This window comes from Theropithecus gelada, chromosome 4, assembly GCF_003255815.1.
Source record: "Theropithecus gelada isolate Dixy chromosome 4, Tgel_1.0, whole genome shotgun sequence".
Lineage (NCBI taxonomy): Eukaryota > Metazoa > Chordata > Mammalia > Primates > Cercopithecidae > Theropithecus > Theropithecus gelada.
Window position 1 is genome coordinate 33,757,671 of NC_037671.1, and position 12,269 is coordinate 33,769,939.

The 12,269-nt window shown below is 46.3% G+C and overlaps 1 pseudogene across 1 annotated transcript; it reads right to left on the reverse strand.

Annotated features, from left to right (window-relative positions):
* Positions 1–220: 220 nt before the first annotated feature.
* Positions 221–3,607, reverse strand: LOC112622417 (annotated as a pseudogene). The gene is made up of 8 exons (XR_003118984.1): positions 3,430–3,607; positions 3,031–3,300; positions 2,511–2,786; positions 1,661–1,936; positions 1,440–1,556; positions 966–998; positions 788–835; positions 221–624 (listed from the first exon to the last, which is right to left on the reverse strand). The product of XR_003118984.1 is annotated as an HLA class I histocompatibility antigen, B-14 alpha chain-like (transcript).
* Positions 3,608–12,269: the final 8,662 nt, after the last annotated feature.

Sequence of the window (12,269 nt, forward strand, 5' to 3'; positions counted from 1 at the left end):
CTGTGGTCACAGCTCCCGCTGGACAAGGTTCCACTGAAGGGACAAGGACAACGGAGCAGTGAGGTGACCCAGCTGAGGACTGACCACATAAAGCCCGTGAAGAACTGAACAGCAACTAGGCACAGGCCCAGTCCACACGGGGCTCCTCACAGCCTTCTCCACCCCCACCTGCAACAGACTCAGCACAGCGAACATGCGGATTCTGGAAGGTTCTCAGGTCTTTATTTGCTCTCTCAAGTTCTAGGGTTTACTTATTTAGTTAATCCATCAACCTCTCATAGCAGATATTTGAGAAAACAAATTTCTATTCAGATTCTTATTTTCAGTAGGGAAGTAAGAAGTTGCAGCTCAGTGCACATAAAGTTGAGACTGAGATGGAGACATCCAGCCCCACCTCTCTGGAACAGGAAAGATGAGTGGGGAGGAAACACTGGTCAGCGTGGGGACACGGGTCACGGTGGACACAGGGGTAGACTGTCTCTCCACCTCCTCACATTATGCTAACAGGGACGCAGACACATTCAGATGCCTTTGCAGAAAGAGATGCCAGAGTATCTTGAAGTCACAAAAGGGAGGTGTGAAGAAATCCTGCATCTCAGTCCCACACAAGACAGTTGTCTCAGGCTACAGAAAACAACAGTCATGAACAAATTCAAGTCAGTCATGGTAAGTGATGACACTCTGAACAGCCACCACACACTCGAAACGTCACAATCAAAGAATCTCCATTACGCAGACCTTTCCCCTCTGTTCCCCCGCCCCTGACTCTAGACCCCAAGAATCTCACCTTTTCAAGCCGTGAGAGACACATCAGAGCCCTGGGCACTGTCGCTGGCTGGGGTAGAACAAAAACAGGACCTGGTCAGAGCCCACAGGAGACATGGGACAGGAGGAATTATGGGATGGGTGAGCTCCTCCACACTCCCACCTCCACCACTTACAAGCAGCCTGAGAGTAGCTCCTGCATGTAAGGAGAGAGTAGCTCCCTCCTTTTCCACCTGTGGGAAGAAAATGTCCTGTGAGGGGACTGGGAGGAAGCAGGGTCATGAGATCTTAGAGGAACCTCCTAGTCTTGGACCCAAAAGAAATTTCCAGAACTATGACTACAGACCCAGGGCAGGATCAGAAAACAGGAGGGAAGCAGGTGTGTGTCCTGGACCAACTGCCCTCCTAAGGTCTGTCCTTAGCAGGGACCTTCCCCTGACTCATGAATGCTGGAATCAGGACCCCAACAGCACAACCATCAAGGTGATACATCTGTCCTTCATTGTCACATGTGCTGCACGAAAGAGTAAGTGCTGGCACACAGGGCCCCAGGCTGGGTTAGCCCCTGTGTGGATGCTGCTTCCCAGTAATGAGGCAGGGAACACTTCTACCTGGGGCTTGAAACCCCCAGTGGGACAAGAAAACCCAGACCCCACCCCACACCCCTTCCCTACCTGAGCTCTTCCTCCTCCACATCACAGCAGCGACCACAGCTCCAGTGACCACAACTGCTAGGACAGCCAGGCCAGCAACAATGCCCATGATGGGGATGGTGGACTGGGAAGATGGCTCTGGGAAAGGAGGGGAAGGTGAGGGGCCCTGACCCTGCTGAAGGGCTCCAGAAGGGCTCCTGTTTCCCCTGAGAAGAGACATGACCCCTCATCCCCCTCCTTACCCCATCTCAGGGTGAGGGGCTCCGGCAGCCCTTCAGGCTGCACACGGCAGGTGTATCTCTGCTCTTCTCCAGAAGGCACCACCACAGCTCCCCACTTCTGGAAGGTTCCATCTCCTCCTGGCCTGGTCTCCACAAACTCTGTGTCCTGAGTTTGGTCCTCCCCATCCCGCTGCCAGGTCAGTGTGATCTCCGCAAGGTAGAAGCCCAGGGCCCAGCACCTCAGGGTGGTCTCATGGTCAGAGATGGGCTGGTGGGTCACGTGTGTCTTTGGGGGATCTGATGGAAAGAGTCAGAAAATTCAGGCGCTTTGCATCTCTCATGGGACACCCCAGCAGCACTCATGTGACCACCCTGAGAATGAACAGGACACCTGAGGTGGAGGAGGGAGCACAGAACCCAGACACCAGACTGGACACAGCATCTGGGATAATCTCCTATTCCTTGGAGAGTTCTAGACTCTGAGAGAGGAACAGGGACTTCTGGTCCTGACCTGAGTGGAGGCCGAGGGACTCAGAAAAGCTGGAATCAGACCTTCAGAGGTATTTAGTGTGAGGCAGAGAACAAGGCCTGAGAGAAAAATTCACGGTGCCCAAAGTTGCTGCAGGGGTCAAAGGGGACCTCTGATCAGTATTCCAGGGACTGTCCTCCCTTCCATGTCCTCAGAGACATCATCCCTTAATCGTCCTAGAGAGCAGAGGGGGCCCTCAGAGGAAATCAGGGAAACTCATGCCATTCTCCATTCAAGGGAGGGCGACATTCTAGGGCTGATCCCATTTTCCTCCCCTCCTCATGGGAGGCCATCCCGGGCGATCTAGAGGTGATGGGGAAGGCTCCCCACTGCCCCTGGTACCTGCGCGCTGCAGTGTCTCCTTCCCGTTCTCCAGGTGTCTGAGGAGCCACTCCACGCACGTCCCCTCCAGGTGGGCTCTCCACTGCTCTGCCTCGCGGGCCGCCTCCCACTTGTGCTGGGTGATCTGAGCCGCCGTGTCTGCCGCTGTTCAGGAGCGCAGGTCCCCGTTCAGAGCGATGTAATCCTTGCCGTCGTAGGCGAACTGGTGATACCCGCGGAGGAGGCGCCCGTCGGGTCCCAGGTCGCAGCCGTACATCCACTGGTAGGTGTGAGACCCTGGCCCCGCCCCCGTGGTCAGCCCGTCCCCCGAGCCCCGCCCCGCCCCGACCAACCCGCGAGGACTTTGGCCTCAACTGAAAATGAAAGCGGGTAAAGGCGCCTGGGGCTCTCCCCGGTCGAGGGTCTGGGCGGGTCCCACGGCCTCGGGGCGGATCTTGGACCCGGAGACTCGGGGAGACCCGGGCCGTCCGTCGGGGTTGGGGAGGGGTCGTGACCTGCGCTCCGGGCCGGGGCCACTCACCGGCCTCGCTCTGGTTGTAGTAGCCGCGCAGGTTCCGCAGGCCCACTCGGAAAGACTGTGTGATGTTCTTGGCGAGCTCTGTCTGCTCTTCCCAATACTCCGGCCCCTCCAGCTCCAACCACGGCGCCCGCGACTCCATCCTTGGACTCGCGGCGTCGCTGTCGAACCGCAGGAACTGCGTGTCGTCCACGTAGCCCACGGAGATGAAGCGGGGCTCCCCGTGGCCGGGCCGGGACACGGAGGTGTGGAAATACCTCAAGGAGTGCGAGCCTGGGGACGAGGAGAGGCTGAGACCCGCCCGACCCTCCTCCCCGCGCGGCTCCCCGGGCCCTGCGCCCCCGCCTGCGGTCCCCTCGCTCCTCCCCGCAGAGGCCATTTCCCTCCCGACCCCGCACTCACCGGCCCAGGTCTCGGTCAGGGCCAGGGCCCCCGAGAGCAGCAGGAGGAAGGTTCGGGGCACCATGACCCGAATCTCGGCGTCTGAGGAGACTCTGAGTCCGGGTGGGCGCGTGGGGACTTTAGAACTGAGACCGCGGCGACGCTGATTGGCTTCTCTAGACATCCGACACCCAATGAGAGTGGGAACTGGGGACGCGTGACGAGTATCCTGGAGGAAGGACCCGCCACCTGTTGGGAGAAGTGAAACTAGGGGAGTGGGGAATCCCCAACTCTGCGCCTCTCCAATGCAGATAAGGCCCGAGGCCCTGAGAGCCAAGCCCAGGACCTGGGACTTCGTCCTGATCCCTCTTTTCCTACACCAAGCCTCTTTGTCACACTGTCTGCCTGAGTCCTGGACAAGGATCCCTCTGTGGAAACCAGGGAGAGACCCCCCCAGGCTGCGCCCAGCCCCTTCCCCTTCCCCTTCCCTACTCGTCCTGGAATCCCCGACCCTGAACTGGACTCCCTGCCTCCCACTCCTTACCTCTCCCCTTGGACCTTTGTGCAGGGAAACTGACCACGGAACTTCATGCCGGAGTGAGCTCGCCCTGGGAATGGAGGTGTAGAGACAGGGGTTTTCTCTCTAAACCTGGTGAAGTTTTGTCTGAAGGCACCACACAGAGATTCTCATAGAGATCAGTTTCCTTTTTGTTTATTAATATAGTAGGTAGCACAATATTGGTAATCCCTGAATGATTAGAATTCCAATATGTAAAAGACCTGTGTCAAAACAGCATTACAATTAAACTCTCAAAGCTCCTAAGTTTTACTTTCCCAGACTATGCATCTGTGACTCTGAGTTGTTGCATTTAAAATTATCTTCATTCTCTAGCCCGAGTTTCCCTGCGTGAGTCCAGAACATCTCTTGAATACAAAGAAGCAGAGTTTGTTACTGTCTATTGCGACCGGGAGCCTGTAGTCATCACCTCAAAGTTGCGAGTGCTCCATGCAGTCCCAATGCTCTTCATGGACGCTCAAGCACTGCCTGTTTTCCTGAACTATGCACATCTAAGCAGTGTGCATATTTTATCTGGACACTAAATGAGTTTAGCAACTACTAAACTACTAATACTAAATGAGTTTGGCACATTGGTAGGCTACAAGATCAAAACACAAAAATTGAATGTGCTTCTATAGAGTATCAATGCATTAATACAAATGTTATTTAAAAATCCAACTTACAACAGCATTAAAAAGAATGAAGTCAGAACAAAATTGAGGGCCCAGCAATACTCTTCACTTCTATGGTTAATTGGTTTTGGAAAACAGTGCTAATATAATTCAGTGGGGGAAGAAATTATCTTTTCATCAAGTGGTGCTGAGACAACAGGCTATCCATATGCAAAAGAATAAAGCTGGATCCCTACTTCACACTACATATAAAAATTACCTCAACGTGTATCAAAGACCTAAATGTGAGACTTAACACTAGAAAACTCTTAGAAGAAAATATAGGTATATGTCTTCATGACTTTGGATTAGGTAAAAATACCTGATCTTAAATGATACCAAAGGCACAAGCAAAAAGAGGAAATAAAAGATAAATCAAACATCATCAAAATTAAAAATGTGTGAGTCTAAGGACACCACCAAGAAAGTGAAAAGAAACTCATCGAATGGGAGAAAATTTTTGCAAATCTTACATCTGGCAAGGAAAGGACTTGTATTTAGAATATATAAAGAATGGTTGTAACTCAATATAATATTAGTAATAATAAGATAATAATACACAATAAATAAAATAATAAGACAAATAATATACAAAAGGCTCATAAGCACATAGAAACATGTTCAACATCATTAACCATCAGCGAAATGCACATCAACCCAAAAATGACATACTATTTCCCACCCACTAGAATGGCCATAATTAAAAAGGTAATAATTAGTGTTGATGAGAATGTGGAGATACTAGAACACTCACACTTTGCTGGTGGGGATTTAAGAGACATAGCCCCTTCAGAAAGCAGGCTATCAGTAGGTCAAATTGTTGAACATTAAGTTATTACATGAACCAGCAATCCCCTCCTATGTATACAGTATACCCAAGAGAAATAAAAACATAAGTTCACATAAAAACTTATATACCATGTTTGTAGCAGCATTATTCATCATAAGCCAAATGAGAAGGACCAAAATGTTGCCAACTAATAAATAAATTGTGATATATCCATACAATGGAATAGAATTAAGCAATGAAAAAGATGTTAAGTACTGATACAAGCTACGACTCATTCAAACTTTGAATACGTTCTGGTAAGTAAAAGAAGACAGACACAAACAGCCACATGTTGTATAATTTCATTACATAAAATGTTCAGAATAGGTAAATCTGTAGAGCTAAAACATAGGTTGGTAGTTTCTTAGGCCTGGGCTTTGGATACGGAGATAAAAGGATCTGTAATTGATTGTGGTACTGGAGGCACAACTGTGAATATTCTAAAAACCACTGAATTGTATATTGTATATGTGTGGATTTTATACTATTTAAGTTATATCACAAGTTGTCTGGAAAATGATTAAATTACATATAAAATTTACAGTCATTGCAGTTCAACAAAAGCTACCAGATAAAAACACTCAATATGGTTTGCATGCAAGTGAAGAAAGTAGACATGCAGAGAGAAGGCTGATACAATAGTAATTACCTTAGTAAAGTGGGTTTGGATTTAGTGACAGGAGAGATTTAAAAGTATATTTATGCATATTTTGATTGTTTCATTTCCTATTGTGAGCATGAATTATTTTTACACTAAAAATTTCAAAATAAAATGTTACAAATCTTGAAAGCTCTGCAGTCAAATACAGTAACAAATGATAAAGAGCTGTCTGGAATGTCTTCCTAGAGAACTGGTTGAAGCACATGCATGTAAAAGGGAGGCAATGGCAGAAGAATCAAGGCAGAACTACAGTAGTAGAAGAGAAGAAAAATGTAAACATGGAGACATAAGACAAGAAGATGACTGATGAAGGAAGTGGGTATGAATACTGTTAAAACCTCTTGGGGAGTCAGAAATGACCGGGTCTACGTGGGAGGGAAACTGGCTTACAGCTCAAGACGGCCAGCCATCAGGGACAGGGGACAGAATCAGAAGGGCTGTCTAGTCATTCCCTTTCTTCTCCCTCCAACACCCCAGCAAGATTATTGCCTAATTTACAGCCATTGCACACTGAAGAATCAGTACAATTTGGAGACTTTGAGACAACAGACAGAAAATTTTTGAGCTCCTCTGGGCATTAGGGAGCCGTTTTCAGAAAAACAGACTCACTCTGGTATTTCAGGAATAAATAGAAATAAGAGCATACACTAATGTTTGGAAACCACGGGTAACAAATATTGGTGAAGTCATGTGACAGGCAGAGTAGTGGTCTCCTAAATATATCTGTGTCCTAATCCCTGGAACTTGTAAAAATGTCTCCTAATAGGGCAAAAGGAACTTTTCAGATGTGATTAAGCTGAGGCTCTTGAGATGGGAAGATTATCCTGGATTATCTGGGTAGGTTCAATGTAATCACAATAGTCCTTATAAGTGAAAGGAGTAGAGAGCAGCATCAGAGTTAGAGCTATGGCAACAGAATCAGAGGTCAAAGTGATGTGACTGCTGACTAGGAAGATGGAGGAAGAGACCACAAGCCAAAGAATGCAGGCAGCCCCAAGAAGCTGGAAAGGGTGAGGAGACAGATTTTCCTTTAGAGCCTCAAAAGAAATGCAGCTCTGAAGACATGTTACTTTTAGCCCCTAGTGACCCATTTTTGACTTCTTACCTCCAGAACTGTAAGAGAATACACTTGTGTTGTTTTAAGCCACTTAGTTGTGGTAATTTGTTATAGCAGCAGCAGGATACTATAATAATACCAGTCACCATTGGAGCTCCTGAAAGCTGCAGTTCGGAGGTCAGGGAAGCATATACTGAAGACTTCAGCTTGACGCATGGATGGGAGGTTCTCAGAATCCTGCTGCAAGATTGTTATATTCTCCAGAACCTGTGAGAAAGCTCTTATCACTCATCTTAGTCTGCACAGGCAAAGCAGGTAGGTCTCTAGCCTAGCAGGGAAGCCACTGAGAACCTGACATCTGCCTGCTCCTCTACCTGCAGCCACCACTGATGGTTACAGGCCTGTCCCGCCATCTCTCCTGGGCCCCATTTCTCATGCAAGTCTCTCTCACTGGAAAATGTAAACTGGAACTATACAGGGAAGGGGATCCTGGGAGATATAGTGCCTAGATTGTCCTCTGCAGAGAAGACGCTAGAAGGGATATGAGGTGATACTGGGTTTTTAACAATGCAGCACATGAGTTACTAACAGTGAATGAAGGTGGACTGGCTGACCTCAGTTTGACAAGCAAATGTGCCGTTAGATGATGTAAACCATTGATATATCTATGAGATTTAGTCATTTTAGCAAGTTATTTATTGGAGCTAGGATGTATCAAAAACTATGAAAAGTGCAGTTTTAAAAAATGTCCAAAAAATTTAATGGACTGTACAAATGAAATAAATTATTTTTTATTGTACTTTAAGTTCTGGATACATGTGCCGAATGTGCAACTTCGTTATATAGGTATGCATGTGCCATGTGGTTTGCTGCATCCATCAACCCATCATCTAGGTTTAAAGCCCCACATGCATTAGGTATTTCTCCTAATGCTATCCCTCCTCTTGCCCCCATCCCCTGGCAGGCCCCGGTATATGATGTTTCCCTCCCTGGGTCCACATGTTCTCATTGTTCAACTCCCACTTATGAGTGAGAACATGCAGTGTTTGGTTTTCTGTTTCTGTGTTAGTTTGCTGAGAATGATTGTTTCCAGCTTCATCCATGTCTCTGCAAAGGACACAAACTCATTCTTTTTTATGGCTGCATAATATTCCATGGTATATATGTGCCACATTTTCTTTACCCAGTCTTTCATTGATGGGCATTTGGGTTGGTTCCAAGTCTTTACTATTGTAAATAGTGCTGCAATGAACATATGTGTGCATGTGTCTTTATAGTATAGTAGAATGATTTATAATCCTTCAGGTACATACCCAGTAACAGGATAAATAAATTCTTAACTATGCTGCTATTTTATTTATTTAAAAAATGTGAGTTCATGGGCTGGGCGCGGTGGCTCACGCCTGCAATCCCAGCACTTTGGGAGGCTGAGGCGGGCGGATCACGAGGTCAGGAGATCGAGACCATCTTGGCTAACACAGTGAAACCCCGTCTTTACTAAAAATCCAAAAAAATTAGCCAGGCATGGTGGCGGGTGCCTGTAGTCCCAGCTACTCAGGAGGCTGAGGCAGGAGAATGGCACGAATCCAGGAGGCGGAGCTTGCAGTGAGCCAAGATCGCGCCACTGCACTCCAGCCTGGGCGACAGGGTGAGACTCCATCTAAAAAAAAAAAAAAGAAAAGAAAAGAAAACAAAAATGTCAGTTCATGGTCTGAGTAATTTACCTCAGTATATTCAGGAAGGGCACTGGAAGTCCACTGATCTGACCAGAACAGAACCACATATATGAATGGAAAAAGTGGTCTTGTGTCCACCAATCCCAGGGGCTCACAGGATGCTGCCTAGAATGGGCTGGCTACAGCAACTCCTAGTTAATCCAGAAGTTTGAAATGAGTTCAATTTTGGGGGATTAAATTCTAATGAGAGGCAGAGAACAGGAAGGTTTATGCTTTTCCATGCTAATCAATTGGCCCCATAAACATTTTCTTGTGCATGTTTTTGAAATTTCAAAAAAACTCAGTTTTATCAGTAATGTCTTAGAGGTGCACACAGAGAGAGATGAGTATAATTGTGAAGCTAAGTTTTCTGAAGCACAAGGATAGCTAAAAAAGGGAAGGAACTGACCCCAGAATCCCACAGAGTAAGCCAGTAACCCTCAAGCCAAGAACGTGATGGCCACTGTTGTGCTTCAAAGGAAAAGCAGCCATCGGGGGAGCAAACAGAATTGCGTGAAGAATAAGAGTGCAGATGGTGTCCCAAACACAGTGCTGAGATTCATGGAGAAGCACAGGAGGAAGCAACTGTGTAAGTATCCAGAGTCCTATGAAGCAGGGATTTCAATCCTCAAAGCCACCCTCTCCCATCTGCTAACAAGGATCAAGGCTTTTGTGGATGTAACTGGCTGTGGTTGATGGGAACCTCTGTAATCCCTATGGGGTTACACATAGCTTCGGGAGGGGAATGAACACACATACAGCGAAGGGAAACCATTTGGGCCTTTACTGAAACCAATGGCTGACCCTTGGGTGAAAGTATGCATGTTCTGAGTACTGATGTTAATTACATAAAGACCTTGCTCAGACTTCATGTCACCTCGCACTGCTGGACTTTTGCCTTGACCTCGACTCTCACCAATGACCTTACGGGTAGTTTCTATAACCAGCTGACTTAAAAGGAAAATTCTGAGCTTCTTCATAAACATGCCAGCTTAGTGCATTGGTATGAGGCAGCAGTAGAGTGTGCCTGCAGTGTGGGCAACTCGGCAATGAGCAGAGACAGCGTTGAAGAGGGTCCTGCCAATAGGCAGGTGGGGCTCTGATTCGCCCACTTTGTGTAGACAGAAGTGGCCTGAGGTGAGAATATGCACAGACTCATAGGCAACGGCAAATGGCTTAAACAGCGGGTCAGGGGCCCAGAAGGAGCAAGATTGGAAGATCAGGAACAGGAATATCTGGAAAGACGCATACAGTACACACAAAGTGCTAGGATCTTTTGTATGAGATGTTAATGCTCAGCAAAAATTAGCCTCTATACAAATAGTCTAAACAACCACGTGCACAGGATGAATCATTCAGTACACATCAGCCAGCCTCTGTCCTTAACCATCCCAGTGCTCATGAAACAGGCTCTTGAAAGTAGTATCTATGGTGGCAGAGATGCACTCAAGGCTTGGGCTCCCTTCAGCATTGCTGACATGGTTATTGTCACAACCTACCTTCCAGCGATAAACAAACTCCAACAGATTACCTTCACTTACGGAGGTCAATGAGCAATTTGGTGGCAAATTTACTTTTCCACAATGAAAAAGTCAGGGGTTCTTTTGGATTTAGGTGACCTTGTATTAGGGGTATGAGTTTGTTCTTTCTTTCCACAGTGCCACACTCAGAACCATTATTCAAGGGCTCACATATGTATGATCTTCTAATAGGGGACCCACATAACATTGCCCCAGACTAAGAGACCTACTTTACAGCAAAGGCCGTCTGGCAGTGGACACATGACCATGAGACCTTCTGGTTCTACCCCTTACTGCACCACACATGCTGCCAGCTGATAGAGCAGTGGAATGTTCTCTTGAGGTTGCAACTGGGTTTTATCTTCAAGATCACATCCTATCAGGATGGGTAATGTCCTTCAGGATGAAGCATACACTAAGGTTATGCCAGCAGCTGTTACATGGTGCCAAGTCTCCAACAGGTAGAATAAGTCTCTAACAACCAGTGGTGGAAGAATGAAGGACTATACTCACCAGCACTTCTGGTAACACACGTGGAGTGTTGGTGCTTCCCATCCCCTCGACATACTCAGCTTGTCTAGGAGTTTGGGATCCCAGAGAAGGAAGTTCCTACCATGGAACAGAGCACAAGTTACATTACGTTTAGGGGTATGTTTTTTACCTGTTCAATTTGGGTTCCTCAGGCTAGGAGGCTGTTGGGAAAAGGAGGGGTTACTGTATAAGCAGGAATAATTGATCCTGATTATTATGAGGAACAGAACTTTAATTTCTGTCTTAATTTCTTGCTGAAACTGGTAACAGTGGTTGTGTCCAGGCAAGGAATTTGGAAGAAATGTGGATGAGGTGGAGGAGGAAATTTGCTTTCCACTCTATACACATTTTTATTATTATAATCTTTTAAATCTTTTTCTTGTAGTAGCCATTCAAAATAAATTTTAAATTACAAATCAACCTCACATTTATTAAAAAGTTTTTTTATTTCAATAGTGTTTGGGGGAAAGGTAGTTTTTGGTTATGTGTGTGAGTTCTTTAGTAGTGAATTCTGAGATTTTGGTGCACCATCACCCAAGCAGTGTACTCTGTACCCATTGTTGTCTTTTATACCTCACCCTATTCCCAAACTTCACCAACAAGCCCCTAGAGTCCATTAAGTCATTTTGTATGTTTTTGTGATTTTTTGCACATTGATTTTGTATCCTGAGACTTACTGAAGTTGCTTATCAGCTTAAGGAGATTTTGAGCTGAGATGATCAGGTTTTCTAAATGTGCAAAACTCACAAGCATTCTTATACACCAATAACAGACAAACAGAGAGTCAAATCATGAGTGAACTCCCATTCACAATTGCTTCAAATAGAATAAAATACCTAGGAATCCAACTTACAAGGGATGTGAAGGACCTTTTCAAGAAGAACTACAAACCACTGCTCAATGATATACAAGAGGACACAAACAAATGGAAGAACATTCCATGCTCATGGATAGGAAGAATCAATATTGTGAAAATGACCATACTGCCCAAGGTAATTTATAGATTCAATGCCATCCCCATCAAGCTACCAATGACTTTCTTCACAGAATTGGAAAAACTACTTTAAAGTTCATATGGAACCATAAATAGCCTGCATTGCCAAGACAATCCTCAGCCAAAAGAACAAAGCTACCTGACTTCAAACTATACTACAAGGATACAGTAACCAAAACAGCATGGCACTGGTTCCAAACCAGAGATATAGACCAATGGAACAGAATAGAGTCCTCGGAAATACTACCACACATCTACAACCATCTGATCTCTGACAAACCTGACAAAAACAAGAAATGGGGAAAGGATTCCCTCTTTAATAAA